The sequence below is a fragment of the Natrix helvetica genome (genome assembly GCF_964273705.1).
Source record: "Natrix helvetica genome assembly, chromosome: 1".
NCBI lineage: Eukaryota > Metazoa > Chordata > Lepidosauria > Squamata > Natricidae > Natrix > Natrix helvetica.
In genome coordinates, this window is record NC_138548.1 from 218,549,414 (window position 1) to 218,566,100 (window position 16,687).

At 41.5% G+C, this 16,687-nt stretch overlaps 1 protein-coding gene across 1 annotated transcript in view; it reads left to right on the top strand.

The window, feature by feature from the left end:
- The window catches only part of FMNL3 (formin like 3), a 126,502-nt gene that overhangs the window by 14,787 nt on the left and 95,028 nt on the right, over positions 1-16,687 (top strand).

Consider the following 16,687-nt stretch of genomic DNA (forward strand, 5'->3'; position numbering starts at 1 on the left):
AAACTAAGAACTGAACTTCTATGCACTTTCATCATACCTGATGCGATTCAGGAAAGAGATCTTCTCTCTTGCATCTGCCCTTTGGAAGAGGATATCCTAGAGAACCATATGGCTATAATCCCAATATTGTTTAAGGGTTGCAAAAAACATAGTTTTTCTCCCCAGGCCTGGGGTTAAAGTGGGAAGCAAGCCTCTTATAGGGTTATTTAACAAGGGTGGGTTTTTTTTCTGGATATGCATCACTCCTTTTCTTTTGTGACATGTTTTCTGTACTGTTTTAATTGTTGTAAGACTCTCAGAATTGTCATGGAGTCAGGCAGCCTTATATAGTTTAAATAAATAAATAGCAATAGCACTTAGACTTATATACCGCTTCACAGTGCTTTACAGCCTTCTCTAAATGGTTTACAGAGTCAGACTATTGCCCCCTACAATCTGAGTCCTCATTTTACCCACCTCGGAAAGATGGAAGGCTGAGTCAACCTTGAGCCTGGTGAGATTTGAACTGCCAAAGGCAGCTGGCAGTCATCAGAAGTAGCCTGCAGTACTGCACTCTAACCACTGCACCACTGCAGCTAATAAGGTAAATAAGGTTACCTTCACATCGGAACAGTACCCAGTCATATATATGAGCCTCATATGCACAATTCCAAAATCTCTATTCCCATTATGTCAGAAGTAAACAGAAGGAAGTTGTAGTATGTACTGTAAAGCATTTCTGGAGAGTCTTCATTAATTTGGCTGAAACTGGTGGTGCTTTTTTTTGCAGACAAGGAATAGGATTACCAATAGTGGGGGATGCTGATTGCTTTCTGGAATAATGCATAATTCTTTATGTAGATTTGGTAAAAAGAAGCAAAATCTTATTTGGGAAGCAGAGTATTATAATCAACTTTTGTATTTCACACCTGACTTTATAGGATGGTATGATGCTCACAGCTTGCTCTCTGTTTCAAAGTAAAAGCTAGTATGTGCATGTGTTGTTAGGAGTTTATGGGCTTGTAATACTCTTGATAGTCTTTTGATGGAATGAAAATTAGGCAGCAGATATATTCATTAGCAAGCCAATATGATATAGATATAGGTGCTGAATAAGATTTAAATCCACTGTTAGCCTTGAGACTCACAACAGGTAATCCTCAATTTATTACTACAGTTGGGGTTAGAATGGTCTTGGTTAAGTGATGCGGTTGTTAAGTGAGTTCCACCTGATTTTATGATCTCCTTTGCCATAGTCGTTAAGCAAATGTCATGCTAACAATGATAGCATGACCTCTGTAGATGCCAAATGGTATATAAAAATAAATAAAATTAAGCAAATCCGGCTTCCTGCATTGGCTTTGCTCATCAGAAGCTCCCCATGAAGGTTGTAAATCAGGAGTGAAATCCATTTTTACCTTTGCTACCAGTTCATGTGAACCGATAACATTTTTTTTACTACCGGTCCGAACCAGTAGCATTTCACCCCTGTTGTAAATGGTGATCATGGGACCCCATTGTCAATACCTGCCCCTTGGCACTTATCTAATGTAAGTTACTTGTATAGGTATTCGAAGAAGTTATGTGCATTTGAAGTTATGATGACACTAAAAAAGTGACTTACAACTAGCCCACTGCCTATGACCATTGCAATATCTCCCACTGTCACTTGATCACAATTTGGGCTCTTGCCAACTGCAATGCATTTATGACAGTTGCAATGTTCCAGGATCTCAAAATCATCATTTGTGACCTTCCGAGCTGGCTTTCTGCAAGCAAAGTCAGTGGGGGCGGGGGAAAGCTGGATTCACTTAACGGCCATGTGATTCACTTAACACCCACAGCAAAGAAAGTAAAATTGGGTATGGTCATATGATGACTCACTTAATGACTGCATCATTTAGCAAAGAAAGTTCCGGTCCCTATTGCGGACATAAGTTAAGGACTGCCTGCAAATGACTTTGTTGCTTGATAACTTTTAATTTACTTGCTGTACGCTGTACCACAAAATACTACTACTGCTGTATGATGCAGAGTGCTATAAGTACTGTTGGATACCTCTGATATAAAATAATACATTTTATAATCTGGGCTGGTTTAAAAACAAAGAATGCCTGCTGAATCAATTAATGGCTTAACCTTTGCACTGGGACTGTGGACAGGCTGATCCCAGGTTCCTATCTGATCCAAGGAAAAATTTAAGCCAAACACTTATCCCTTGTTAATACAAGTAGTCCTTGACTTACGATCCCAATCGAGCCTAAAATTTCTGTTGTTAAGTGAGACATTTGTTAAGTGAGTTTTGCCCCATTTTACGACTTCCCTTGCCACGGTTGTTAAGTGAATAATCTCAGTGGATAAGTTAGTAACACAGTTGTTAAGGGAATCTGACTTCCCCGTTGATTTTGCTTGTCAAAAGGTTGCAAAAGTTGATCACATGAGCTTGGGACATAGCAACGGTCATAAGTATGAACCAGTTGCCCAGCATCTGAATTTTGATTATACTATCATGGGGATGCTACAAAGGTCGGAAGTGTGAAAAACAGTCATGTCAGTTTTTTCAGTGCCATTGTGATTTGTACGGCTACTAAATGTGTTGTTGTAAGACGAGGACTACCTGTACTGTCTAATGACATTTTGAGGGTTGTTCTTTTGAGCATCTCATCTTTTCCATAACATAATGATTTTAGGGTTTGAGTATTTCTGATTATTTATTTGTCTTTTAGTTGCTTTTGACTTTAGTCAAAAAGTACCTAGCGGTGTCTGGATTGGATGGTTCTTAAGCCATTGTGCACCTGCTTTATATTTTCCTATTTAATACATTCAGATTTCTTTGGGAGATGGTGTACATAGAGTTCCTCTTCCCTCTTTCCCCCACATTAACAATGCTGTGAGTGACCAATGGACTTAGATGGCTGAGTATGGACTTCAACTAGGTGTTTCTTGAGTCAATTCAGCACCTAAACCTATACTACACTGGCTCGCAACATTCAAATACAAATTATGATCAGATTTTTAAAAAATGGAATAAACAGAATCACCTGGTTTCTTTGTGATATTCCATGCAGGACAAAAATACAATAAAGCTCAACTAAGAACACTTTTAATTATAGTACTGCAAGTCTGCAATATAATTTAGTGTAAAGCTGGAGTTTGGAAGCTGCAACAAGTCCTGCATTTGAAAAATATACCTCCATTTGTTTTCATAAGTCAAAATAGGTTTCTAACCTGTGTATGAAACTGTTCCTGCTTACCTTAAAACATACCTTGGAAAAGTGTAATTTTCTTCTGTAGTTTAGCAACTACAACTTTTCAGCATCTTTTGGCATTGACCAGGTAGTCTCAGACTTCTGGGAATTGTAGTTCAGCAACTTCTGGAAGTCTAGTTTGCCCTACTCTGATTTAATGCACTAAAGAAGTCTTTCATATTTTGTGGAAGACTTTCTCCCTTCTATGCTTCTTTCAGCCATTACATTGCAGGAAAGTTGGTTGTTGGTCCTTTTTCACTAAAATAAAACCTCTCAGGACATGAAGCAGCACCAAGGCATCATGGTCGGCGGAGCGACGGTCAACGGGGAGTAAATGACTAAAAGCTGTGTTGCATGGCAAATTCCACTCTTTTTGTACATACTTCATGATGTTGCGCACGCATACAAAAGGAGCAGAGCCTGCGTTGTGACAGCTTGACAAAATAACCATTGGATCCTACAGAATGCCTCCAAACATATCTATGTTTTAAAGACATTTCCAGGAAGGGGTTTCCATGGTTTTATATGCCATGACAACAAATTAATATTTGTTCTTAACAAAATAGTTTTTTTTTTAAAAAAATACACATTTTTCCTACGTGCTGGTTGTTTTGGGGGCTGATAACAGTTGGTTTTGTTAGGTTTTTCAAATTGTTATTTAGCGTGCCTTGAAAACATTTGTAGAATATGGCAAATAAATCTTTATATAAATAAATAGATGAATCGAAACCATCCATTCCAACCATTTGCTCTGACCAGCATGAATTACAATTAAACCGTTCCAGACAGAAGCCAGTGTGACTATTTTCCAGAGCTTCCCATCACAGGGACTCCACAAGTCCCCCTGGTAATTTGTTCCATTGCTTGACTGTTATTATGGTTGGAAAATTTCTGCTGACATTTTTAAACTAAATCTTTCCTCCTGCAGTTTAAATTAATTCTCTTTGGCCCCACAGGAATTGGGGTGTGAGAGCAACCTCCCAACAGTTTTGCCGCCATCTTTACACCAGCACGTTGCCACACCTGCCACCTTCGTCCTCCTTGCCTTTTTTTTTTCCTCAACTCTCCTAAGCCTGCAGAGAAGTTACATAAAGTAACAGCCAGTAGTCCGGTTTCATAAAGTGTAAAATGTGAGGGGTGAGTTCAGTGATTCGGTATTGGTTGTACTGATTGCATATGGCTCTGCAATTCTCAAGTTTTCAGGTTTAGTCAGGGATGGGCTGCTGGGGGTTTCCAGGGGTTCGGGAGAACCTCTAGCTAAGATTCTGTGCCATTTGGAGAACCCCCGAATCCCACTCCTGGCTGGTCCCGCCCACCCCTCCCAGGAGTCCCCACGCGGCTCGTTTTGGATGCAGGTAAGTGTAGGGCGCGTGCGGAGGCTCAGGGAGGGCGAAAAACAGGCCTACCAAAAGTTCAGAAGGACTCCGGAGCCTGGGGAAGCCATTTTCACCCTCCCAGAGGCTCAAGGAAAGCCCCTGGAGCTTGTGGAGGGCAAAAACCATCCCTTCCGCCATGGTGCAGCAGGCCGATTAGGCCATGCCCACTATGGCCATGCCCACCCAGTAACCAGACAGAGAACCTTTTGCTAAAATTTTTGAAGCCCACCCCTGGGTTCAGTGCAAATTTTCCAGCTCTCGAGAGTGAAACCTGAAAATGTCTGAAGCGATGTCTTTTGGAATAAAAAAAATAGAAGAAAAAGAGAGTATGGAAACACCTTTCCCTCCTTCAGCTATCCTTATATGAATATAGTATGCTAACCAGTGGTGGGTTCCTACCGGTTCAGCTGAACCAGTAGTGGTTTGACGGCCTGGGTCGCTGGAACCGGCAGCAATCCAGGCCTGCCACGCCCTCGAACCAGTTCTCCTATGGTGCCACCATCTTGATTTTTGGTGTGCAGAACAATTTTCATTGCACAATTTGCGCATGCACAGACCTATTTATGTGCAAGCGTGCAGAGCATGTGTCAGGCGTGCGAGCAAAGGTAGCGCATGCGCACAAAATTGCACGCGCACCAAACCGGCAGTAATGCTTGCAGCAACCCATCCAGATGCTGACTAAGCAACTGTTTGAGCAGTGAGTCTAATTCTTACAAATTGCAACATTCAACTTTTCTGGTGCAAATATTCTTAATGGGAAATAAACTCTCAACTGTAATACCACTGCCAGTATACTAACTTGCTGGGATTTACAAGTGCAAGATGTAAGATAGCTTGAGCTTGTTTTATATCACAACTTAAGATATGGTGGCTGTATGGAAACCATTCAAGCAGTGCATCCTTGGCTATTGTCAAATATGGAAGAAAATGTTTTCAGATTTTTGAAGGCGATATTTTGAAATTTTGAATATAATCCCCCCCCCCCCCGTTTCTTCTCCCCATCCATCTACTTGGTGTAACTGCCTAATTGACTTTTGAACCATCCAAACATTCTGTAAGATATGCAGCATACCCTCAATTGTTGTCCCTGTTGCTTTAACTTTATTTTAAGTTCAAAATAAAATAAGTTCATATTTAAAGAAACTTCCACTGATTTTACAGGAACAGAACATTCAAACGTGTTCCAAAGATTACCCAAATAATTGATTTTATCAACTTCCTTCAACCGATAAAAATGGACTCTTGGCTTTGACCTCAATTAATTCCTTCCAAACTCTTTTAAGTGTGGAACTTCAAAAGCAGAAATAGCATCAGACAAGCATTTGGACAATATAGTCCAAATAATAAGTTTTTAATATTGAGTAAGTTGCCAAAAACCATGCTTTGATAAATAAAAAGTTTTAAAATCACCTTCTTCCAAATTAAATTGCTCCACAGTGATGAAGCGAGGAAAGCTCAGTTTTGCCCCTAAAAGATTTATTCACTTTTTAAAAACCAGGGTTATCTCACATACAAGCTTGTGAAATTAAAACATTATTTATCACTATTTTCAATGGGTATCTTCTGATAATTGCAGTTATTGAAACTGATCCCTGGACGTTCATAGAACCCATTGTTGGGTCAGAATTTCTAGAAAAGCTAAATTCTGAAAATCTCTCTTCCGACCATATATGATAAAATAAACATGCAACAACACCACTGAAAATATTTCACCCATTATAAGAAGTACTCAACAGGGTGCATATAGCAACCTTCAGAATTTCTGAGAATATATTCCACATTTATATAATTAGTGGTGCACACATCACCATGTTAAACTTTCACATGTTTTTGCCCAACACAAATTGCATTATTCAACAAATATGTCAAGACTCACCCCTTTTAATCAAACCCACATCCACGATGTTTTGCCATGTTCCCCTATTCTGCCGACGACCGCTTTATATCTTGCTGCCCCCAAAATGCACCTGGAATGAGTCCATGCTGCCCTGCTGCCCGTGCGGGTTTAATATTCAACTTTCTGTTTGGTGGTTCCCTTAGCTGAAATCCCAGCCCCTGTCATTTGCTTGAAAGGTCCTCTGGACATCATGTCAAGCCCATTGAGGTCTTCCATTCCACTTTCTGCTGTGATTGCATTTACAGTCCTCAGATACTGATCTGATACAACTAGTGCCCCAAACCCATTCCTGTTGGTAGAGTAGTGCTAGCTGGGAGGAATGTCTACATCTGGACAGAACCAAGTTAAAAATAATAATAGTTTGCAGACTATTCCTTCTCCTTCCTCACAATTGAATTGAGGCACAATACCATTTCTTAAACCGGATGCAGTGGCTCAATGGCTAAGACACTGAGTTTGTCGATCAGAAAAGTCGGTGGTTCGAATCCTTAGTGCCACGTAACTGAGTGAGCTCCCATTATTTGTCCCAGCTTCTGCCAACCTAGCAGTTCAAAAGCATGTAAAATTGCAAGTAGAAGAATAGGAACCACCTTTGGTGGGAAGATAACAGCATTCTGTGTGCCTTTGGCATTTAGTCATGCCAGCCACATGACCACGGAGACATCTTCAAACAGCACTGGCTCTTCGGCTTAAAAATGGAGATGAGCACCACCCCCTAGAGTCGGGAACGACTAGCACATATGTGCAAGGGGAACCTTTACCTTTACCATTCCCCACTATTTGTCACATACCCCAGAATGTTATAGTACAACATTGAGGAACAAATTGTGGAGCCCTTTCAAGAGAGGGACCACCCACACCACAAACTTGGCCAACTGCATTTTGAAGAACCCCTCATCTTCCATTGCCAAAGGCCACTAAATCCTCAGTCAAAAGTTAGAATTTGCGTATTTCTCTGTTTGGGAATCCTGAACTTGAACCTTTAATTCTGCATGCTGCTATTTCACATGGTGAGGTGTCCACATTGAAACTTGGAACCAAATCTTCATAGCGAAAGATTTCTTAGGCTCCATCCTGGCCCTGCCAATCTGGGTTGATCACCGGACCCTCCCGGCCAGGAAGGGCTGTAAGAGGCTTCCTGTTTGTGTTGGGTTCCTGCCTAAGCAAGAGAGACTTCCTCTCTCTGTTGTGTTTGTGTGGATCCTTTGCTGCTGTTTCCTTGATTCAAACTCTGGCTTAGCACCACCCTGGTAACTGCTCACTGAAAATGTTAGGATCCTGTTTTGCTCCTTGATACAGTACTAACCTAAAAAAAAAGTAGAATAGTCATCTTGTGCTATTTTTAAAAAAAATGTTAGGAAGAGGAAAGTTTTTTTTTTTAGTGGCGTCCAGGGAAGAAAAACTTATTTTGCCTTTGTGTGGTAATATGCTAAATGTTACTATAGAAGATTAAATGGCTCTCTTTTTTGTGTTAAAGCCTTTGGCTCTGTCTAAACACTCCATTGTCTCTCTCTTCCTCCTTGCCCCCAAGCATCTTGGCTATGTGGGTCCCGCTCACTGGAGAAGGGAAGAGCAGAGGGACTTGGCCTAGCTTGCGCTTTGCAGTTTCTACCGACACCGTAATTTGTGGCCTGACTTAGTACGAAAATAAAAAGGCTACTTCTATATGTAGGACCGAAAGTAGCCATTGTCCAAAGAAGGGCTTTCAATTAGAAAGGATCTATATTTAACTCTGCAGAATCCTGCCCTGCTGGAGACAGAAACAGGTTACATGGAGTTGAGAATGTTAAAATAATGTTTTTCTCCACCTTTTCCTTCTCCCCTATGATTAGCTTTTTAGGGGCCTGTGAAACTGAAAGACTGCTTTCCCTCTCTCGTGGATTTTTCCTCACAGTGTAGAGTTAGGAAATGTTGGGCAATTAAAGCAGGAATTCTCTGCAGCTTAGAACGTCTCTTAGGATCTCCTGTAATGTAGAAGGATTCTAGAGATAACTCAGCTCAGTTCATAAATCAACTCTGCTTTATCACTTTCCCCATCGTGCTGCTATCCCATGGATCTCATTTGTTATGGCCACAAATTATCAGACACGGTACCTCTGGAGGGTGCTAAGTACAGAAGTGGTATTCAGCCAGTTCTGACCAGTTCTGGTGAACTGGTGGCGAAAATTTGGAGTAGTTTGGAGAACCGGCAAATACCACCTCTGGCTGGCTCCACCCCTATTTATTTGCTGCCTCCTGAGTCCAAGCTGATCGGAATCCCAGCTGATCAGCTGGGTCTTCTGTTGCCCTGCACAGGAGAACGGAGCTGGAATGCCAGTTAGTGGGATGGGGAGGGAATGGGGATTTTACAGTATCCTTCCCCCAGGAGTGGGGAGGGAATGGGGATTTTACAGTATCCTTCCCCTGGAGTGGGGAGGGAATGGGGATTTTACAGTATCCTTCCCCTGGAGTGGGGAGGGAATGGGGATTTTACGGTATCCTTCCCCTGTAGTGGGGAGGGAATGGGGATTTTACGGTATCCTTCCCCTGTAGTGGGGAGGGAATGGGGATTTTACGGTATCCTTCCCCTGTACTGGGGAGGGAATGGGGATTTTACGGTATCCTTCCCCTGTAGTGGGGAGGGAATGGGGATTTTACGGTATCCTTCCCCTGGAGTGGGGAGGGAATGGGGATTTTACAGTATCCTTCCCCTGGAGTGGGGAGGGAATGGGGATTTTACAGTATCCTTCCCCTGGAGTGGGGAGGGAATGGGGATTTTACGGTATCCTTCCCCTGTAGTGGGGAGGGAATGGGGATTTTACGGTATCCTTCCCCTGTAGTGGGGAGGGAATGGGGATTTTACGGTATCCTTCCCCTGTAGTGGGGAGGGAATGGGGATTTTACAGTATCCTTCCCCTGTAGTGGGGAGGGAATGGGGATTTTACGGTATCCTTCCCCTGTAGTGGGGAGGGAATGGGGATTTTACGGTATCCTTCCCCTGGAGTGGGGAGGGAATGGGGATTTTACGGTATCCTTCCCCCACGAGTGGGGTGGGCATGGGGATTTTACAGTATCCTTTCCCCAAGAGTAGTAAGCAGGCGTGGCAAACCACATCCCAAAATCTTGTCCAGAAAACAGCAGAGACTAGTCCATGTAACGGGATCCAATCTGGTTCAGTAACCAGTACCAGAGGTTTAGTCTTCCGAGCTTTTGGATTCGTGCTGGAGCCCATACTCAGGGAACATTTTTGTAGCAGAGTGTGACACGACCCAGTGATTGACCCAGATTGGATCCTGCAACATTATCCTGGCACATATATATTTGCATTTGTACTAGTCCATAATAGTTCCTGGGAGTCAACACCGACACGAAGATACAAACAATTATATAAAGCTATATATATAAAAGCCAAATACCACTTACTCATCACAAAATCTCGAGAACTGTAAAGCCTACAAACTTGAAATTTGTCACGTATGTTCCTCTTGGCTTCTAGGTGCTCACTAAGAAAGGATTTTTTTAAAATGATCATCACTTCATTAGTATTTCTTATACAGTATTATATTAACACGCATCGATGCTAAGGAGTTGAATGTTCTACTCCCACTTCCCACCTGAAAGGACTCTGTTCCAACTGCCAGTTGCCTTATATTAACACGCTCTGATGCTAAGGAGTTGCACATTCTACATTAATTTTCAAGCTTTAAGTGTCAATGCATCAAGCCTGATCGCATAGTTTTGTAGCGAAATATGGGTATCCGGCTACTACACGTATATTCCTCATAGTCTGGTTTAGAAATTAAGGCATCAGGAGATGATACAGTCTCACCAGGAGACTGTAAATTCTAGTCCCATGTTAGGCATGATAGCTTAAGACCATCTCAGCCCTGATGTTAGTCTTGGGTGAAAGCTGGTCAATTAATTCCTGGCATAACCAAAAGAAAAAAGAAAAAGGGGGCCTGCATTTGTGGGGAAATGCTAAGAAGATAAAATGTACTATATGTCCCTCACATCTGTTTTAGAAGCTGTACTACATGATCCTGAAGTATTCCTCCTGTCCATATAAGAGTGTTTTTATTTTAATTGGTGAAGAAAATACTTTTAGCATGCTTTTCTCCTTTTATTTGCTCCTCCCCCCCCCCAACCCCTGTGTGTTTTACAGCTGAACCCTGGTTAAGAAAATGTTTAGGAGCAAGCATAGACAAAACCTAACGTAATTTAAGCTTTGCATTTTCTCACTACTGCCTCCATCCTTTTGTTTTCCAATGCCACCAAAGGGACCATGAATTCAGATGTAGCAGCTACTTGTTTTATTAGGCTGAAAAAGGAGCAACGTTACTATTCATTTGTTGCACCTGGTGACTGGCATAAACCTGCTGGCTGGACCAGCTTTAGGACTACAAGTGGGGTCAAAGCAGTGATGAGCATACGACTGCAGAGCACAGGAAGACGAGACCTGTGTTTGACGGGTGGCTTTCTCGTGGGAGGTTGTCTTCAAGGAAAACTCCTATTTTACATAGCAGATGGGCCTGCTTTTAGAGTGTGTACAGCTGTCATTCAGATACCTGAGAAACAGATTGGCCAAGAATGAGCCAGTGACCCTCCTCACAGCATCTCCTAGGCATTTCTGCATGATCTGCTGCAGAGCCATATTTCTCAACTGGCTTCCACCATGTGGTGAGGGTTAACAATCAGACAATTTTACTCGGATTTGGGCAAGTTGCTGGCATGATGGACAACTTCTTTTTTTTTAAAAAAAAACAAAATTTTATTGGTTTTTAAAAAATAAACAAGGAAAGGGGTAGTGGAACAGATTACAAATTTTGGCAGTTACAATATGCAGGAAGTGGCCCCTCCCCCTGTTCTCATACTTTTCATTTATTAATACATTAGATTATTACTACTTAATAGTATTTTGTCAGCATATAAACTTTTATCTTCAAATAATTTCAATCATTTTACATCAAACAGATTTTCTTGTTCATTTTTGTGATCTGAGTTTTCTTGATGTTGCCCCTTCTCCCCCCTCCAGCAGAGCTCCGGCACCTCTCGTGTCCTGTATGTCCTGAGCAGTGTCATCAAGTTTATCTAGGAGGACTTTATTTTTTTCCATGAAGGCCTGAGCCTCTGTGGTTGTATTAATTCTAACTCTCGCGTCCTCCCAGAATATTAGCATACCTTCTGGCATCAGCCATCGAAACCACACCCCTATCTGGTATAATTTCTTCGCTAATAGCGAATATTTTTTTCTTTTATCTCTCACTTTCTTAGGGATCTGTTTCAGAATGGCTATTCCTCTATCTTGGTATTTTAATATTTGTCCCCTTTGTGCACTCAGAATCTCATCTCTTGTAGTCTTTCTGATAAATTTAATGTGTACCTCCCTTGGAACATTGTGTGTTCTGGCATATGCTGAATTTACTCTATAAACCAGGTCCATATCCCACCCCATCTGTTGTTTGTCTTTTTTAATGTATTCAGCCAATAGGTTTGTCATAATATCCCTTAGATCTTCATCATCAGCCTCAACCACATTTTGAAATCTAAGGAAAAAGGACATTCTTTCGAATTCTATTTTTATCTGATGGTTCTCAAGTTCTTGGTTCCCTTTCTGCACTCCCTTCACCTCCTCCCTCATCTCAGCCGTCCCCTCCTCCAAAAGTTCCAGTCTCTGTGAGTTTTTAATCGCCCGGTCTTGGTTCTCTCTAAGCTGCTCATTCATCTCCTTTAGTTGGTTTTTTAAGTCCTCCTGCCCCTTTAAGAGTTGTTGGAACATCTGCTGAAAGTCCACCTCAGAGGGCTTAGACTGGAGCAGGGAAGTTAAAGTCTGTTGATGGACAACTTCTTAAGTACCTGAACAGATACACCTCAAAGAATTTTCAGATAAAACTGCAGCTAGAGAGTAGAGACTATTTGGCTTCATGCCATATTTTTCACAAAGATGTAGACCTCGACTTATAACAGTTCATTTAGTGACCATTCAAAGTTACAATGGCATCAAAAAAGTGAGTTATGACCATTTTTGGCACTGACAACCACTGTGGTCATGTGATCAAAATTCAGACCCTTGGCTTATTTCTGATGGATGCAATGTCCTGGGGTCATGTGATCCCCTTTTGTGACCACCTAACAAGCAAAGTCATAAGCCAGGTTTACTTAATAACGTATCATTAAGTTAACTGCATTGATTCACTTAACAGCTTTGGCAAGAAAGGTCATAAAATGTGTCAAAATTCACTTAACAAATGTCTCATTTAGCAACAGAAATGTTGGCCTCAATTGTGGTTGTAAGTTGAGGACTACCTGTATATTTGGTTGCCTAAATCAATAATTTCACATACTTTGAAATTGTTCTTCTTTTCTTATATTGGGTTTTCTCTCCCTTTTTCTTTTTTTTCTGACTTGCTTCTTTCCTTGTTAATTATGAGACATTTTATAAATGAACTAACTTGCACAAACAAATTATTTCTCCCCATTTTGTATGGATGGGCAATTACCCATTATCAGCAAAGAGCAAGAGGGTTTGGCTTGAATCTCCTCCATGGTATGTTCTGTAGAAGGAATGAACAATTAACCTATTGAGATGGAAGAAACCCAAAATAAGCACGCACAGTTTAAATGCTTTGGTCCATGTTTCCTCCCTAATCTGTGATGCAAAGAGATAATAGCTACAGAAGGGAATTGCTGTATATTAACGTAAGAACTTGATTGTACCCTAGCTTCATCAAACCCAGTTCCCAGGGTGGAAGCCAGTGCAGTTAAAACTATTAATTAGTAACATAAAACTTGAATCTCTCAAGATGCCATATGTTTCTGTCGTCATGATTAAATGATAGTTAAAGATATCCATCCAATGTTGAATTAGCACAACTGCACTAGAGTGAAATTTTATTACCCTATATTGCTGTTCTTGCCTATCCTGCTTCTGTTTTGAGCCATCACCAAATAGTGCAGCCCTCATTATGTACATACTCCTAGTGACATGTTAATAAGCAAAGCATTGGTTAATTCTTCTGGCCTTGGTGCCAATCCACCTCGGCTGCCAAGTGGGAACTCCTGGAATCCCTGTAGCAGGAACGGAGCCCATCTAGTTGCAAGGCATAAGAGTTCTGTGCTCTTCTTACGCCCCATTCTGTCTTCATCCAGATTGAATAAAGTTAGTCATTGCAGTCACAAAGGGAACTGAGTCACAAGCAATACATTTCTCTGGGATTTCCCTTCCCTCCCTTTTATTATATACGCAACAATGCCAGCTTCCAGATTCTACTATGCTTGGTTGAGGAGATAATGTGGGGGAGTGGGGTGGGTCCTCTAATGTCAGGGTTAGGCTATTGCAACAACACTTGTTCTGTGTTGTTGTATCCAGTTTTATAAGGAGACTACAGAAGACTGATAGCAGACAAGGTTGGCCAAGGACCAGAGTGGATGAGGCTCTCTTCTTTTCAGTCTGGGAAGACCAATTGGCATTTCTCTTAATTGTAATTACTACTGGTTCCCTAACTTCACCTGCAGTCTAAGGGTGGCAAGGCAAAGTGCATTTTGCAGCTGGTTTTGGACGCTAAAGCTTAAAAAGGAAAATACTAGAGGTACTCCTTAACTTACAAATATTTGTTTAACTGTTCAACTTTACAACGGCACCGAAAAACAATGACTCATGACTGTTTTTCACACAGCATCCCTATGGTCATATGATCAAAATTCATATGATTAAAATTGCAGGGTCCCATGGTCTCCTTTTGCAATATTTGGACAGGCAACATCCACGGGGAAGCCAAATTCACTTATCAGCTGTGTTAATAACTTAACAACTGTCTTGCTCAGCAATAGAAATCTTGGGCTCAATTGTGGTCATAAGTCAAGGACTACCTTATTTTACTCTAGTACAGCCATGGATTTCTTAAAGCGGGCCCACTCATGGGCTGGGGATGAGATGTGGGCCCATCATATGGACATGGCATTAAAAACAGATGGCCAGGAGGTGTTCGAACCATGATTAAGTCCAAGTGGGAAATGCTTGAAGTCATTCTCCTCCTAACCAAAAGAGTGATGGTTACAGAGGGGGGGCTTTACAGGCTCTGGAAATGTTAGCTAGGCATTGCTTTCATGAGCCTGGCTGATCTGGAAGGCAAGATTAAATATTCCTTTTTCCTTGGAATGAGGACAGAAAGGGAATGAATTCCAGCCTGCATCCTCTTCAACTTTGCGTGTCTGTAGGTGTGCCTGTGTACGTCTGTTTACACATTTGTGTGAGGGACCGGAGGAATAAAAAAAAGGGGGGGAAATGGTATGTAATTTTAGCTTCTTGAAATCTGATCTGGTTCAGGAAGAGCTAAAATGAGGCAAAATAGGAGGTAAACAAACGAGACAGGCGGGTGGTGGGGACACTGAGCCCAGCTGGCTTCAGTTAACAGGCTCTTTCATTGTCTGGGCCTTTTTGGAAGTGAAGTTACAGATCTCGGGTTCCAGCCAAGTAGCACATGGAGAGGAGAGGGGTGCTTGAGATGAAATTTGTATGCTTGCTAGGAACATATGTGCAAAACCAGCAGCGCAGAAGGGGCTTCCCCAGTGGTGGGATTCAAATAATTTAACAACCAGTTCTCTTCCCTAATGATTTCTTCCAACAACCAGTTCACCAAACTGCTCAGAAAGTTAACAACTGGTTTTCCTGAAGAGGTGCTAACTGGCTGAATCCTACCATTGGACTTCCTCTCCTCCCTTTAAGCGGGATTTCTTATTTTCTATATACCATTTGAATAAGATTGCATGGCGGTATATATTCCTCGTACATAAATTGATATTTGGACATCAGCATTCAGAGAAATCTCCCTTTTTTTTAATTTCTCCACTTTCTGGTCTTTATTGCTGAAAAAATAACTTTGAAGGCATCTAGAATGAGAAAATGAACAAGCATTCAAACCGCTGAGCTCTCAAAATTTGGTCACCTTCTTCATTTTTGTTCAGAACCTTGCAAAACCGCGACTTACAGAGATTTCTTTCTGAAATAAATAGGAATAATAAAAGGAGTGTCAGTCATCATTCGATATTGCTACTAATAAATTTAACTCTTATGAAAGTGACTTCTTCAACCTATGGTCAAAGATGAAGCAACCATGTTCACATTTATTTATTTATTTGGAAAATGTATATTGCTGCCTGCTCGCTCACGGCGACTCAAGGTAGCTAACAGGAAATAAAAACAATATAAAATAAATTAAAATAATAATAAAACAATAACCTCCCACCCACCTCCGGCGACAACATACGTTCACATCAGCCATTTAATGGGCTCCATTATGCTCTGGGTTCCCCAAGCCCACTGGCAGAACCACGTCTTCGGGAGCTCCCGAAAAAATGTCAGAATGGGGGCCAGTCTAGTTTCTGGAGGGATGATGTTCCAAGGGAGCCACCACAGAGAAGGCTCCTTCCTCTGGGTCCCGCCAGATGTATCTCCTTAGAGGACGGGACCTGCAACATTCCTTGCTTCTCCATTCTAGCGGTCGTGTGGATATGACCAGCAAGACGTAGTCCCTCAGATTAACCTGGTCCCAAACCATTTATATCTATATCTATATTTATAAAGTAATATATTCACATCTTGCTTGCTTTGTTCTCCCGAATCTTGTTAGGATATTTGTATTAGCAGGAAAATCTCTGGCTACTTTATAATGGCTTTTCAGCTTAGGAAATAGGAGCACGTTTGCTGATAGCTTGGAGTCATACAGATGGGAAGGAAATGTTTTATGAGGACCTTGATCCATTTTCCCCCAGGCACAGCTGTGCTTAAAGCAAGGAAGCTAGTTGTGATGACTAAATTGTCTGTCTGGCTCCTATAATATTCCCCCTTGCCCTCCATATGGACATTCTCTGGTCACTTTCTGAAACGGCTACCCCTGTATGCTTTACTCACATATTGCAGATCCATCTCTACCCCCAGGCTTTCTTTGTGTGAGTGCTACAGATGGATTTTTTTTCACTTTTTCTCTACTTGTCCCTCCCCTTACACTTCATGGATGTCCTTTATAGTTTATACTAGTGTTCTTCAAACTTGGCAGCTTTAAGATGTGTGGACTTCAACTCCCAGAATTTCCCAGCCAGCATTCCACAGCCTTTTTAAAGTTGCCATTAAAAAAAAATCACTGGTTTATACTAATAGTTAGGTTTTGGATATTTATTGTTACTGTATTTTCTTGTGCAAGGCTTTCTTGGGG